The sequence below is a fragment of the Penaeus monodon genome, chromosome 19 (genome assembly GCF_015228065.2).
Source record: "Penaeus monodon isolate SGIC_2016 chromosome 19, NSTDA_Pmon_1, whole genome shotgun sequence".
NCBI lineage: Eukaryota > Metazoa > Arthropoda > Malacostraca > Decapoda > Penaeidae > Penaeus > Penaeus monodon.
Genome location: NC_051404.1, coordinates 18,500,421 through 18,501,206, shown reverse-complemented (window position 1 = coordinate 18,501,206; position 786 = coordinate 18,500,421).

Genomic DNA, 786 nt, shown 5'->3' with positions numbered 1-786 from the left:
TACGAAGAGGTTTTGGGTAAGTGGTTATGATAGTGGAGTGATATTACCGAGAATGGGGAGGAGAGACAAAAAGATTAGCTGGGGGGGGGGGGGTTGTAAAGAGAAGGAAAGACTGAAGGAGGGAAATGGAGAGAGACAGTGAGGAATAATAGAAGAAGGGGAATAGAGAGAGGGTCAGAGAGTGAGGGAGAACAGAGAAGGGGAATGAAGAGAGAGCGAGGAAGATAACAGAACAAGCGGAATAGAGAGATGGCCAGAAAGTGAGGGAGAATAGAGGAGGAGAATCATAGAAAGAGGAGGATGGAGAGAGAGTGAGAAAGTGAGGAAGATAATAGAAAAGATGAAAAAGAGAAAGAGTCAGGAAATAACATAGATCAGAGAAAAAAGGATATAATCTTCACCAATTATAAAAAAGGAAAAAGAAAAAAATAATCACTCTTCTGATTTCACAAAACATTATCATCCCTTACACTCCATCGGACTGTCTCGCACGAACTCACTATCACGCACGAACTGAACGAAACTGAAAGAAACAGTATCTAAGCGGACGAAACATTTTGGTTCAAACCATTGAAAAAATCGTAAATAATTGCCATAACTTCACCTGGAATTAGGGTAAGGGACGTGACATCAACGTCTTCTATGATCACTTGATTTGACATCAATCCAAACCAAAAGTGATCATCCCGGCGCTTACTTGGTGTGGAGAAGATAACAAAGGTGTGTAGGGGAATTTAGAGAAAAAAAAGGTTGCGGATGTTGTTCTTTGATATTGTAAGGAAGATG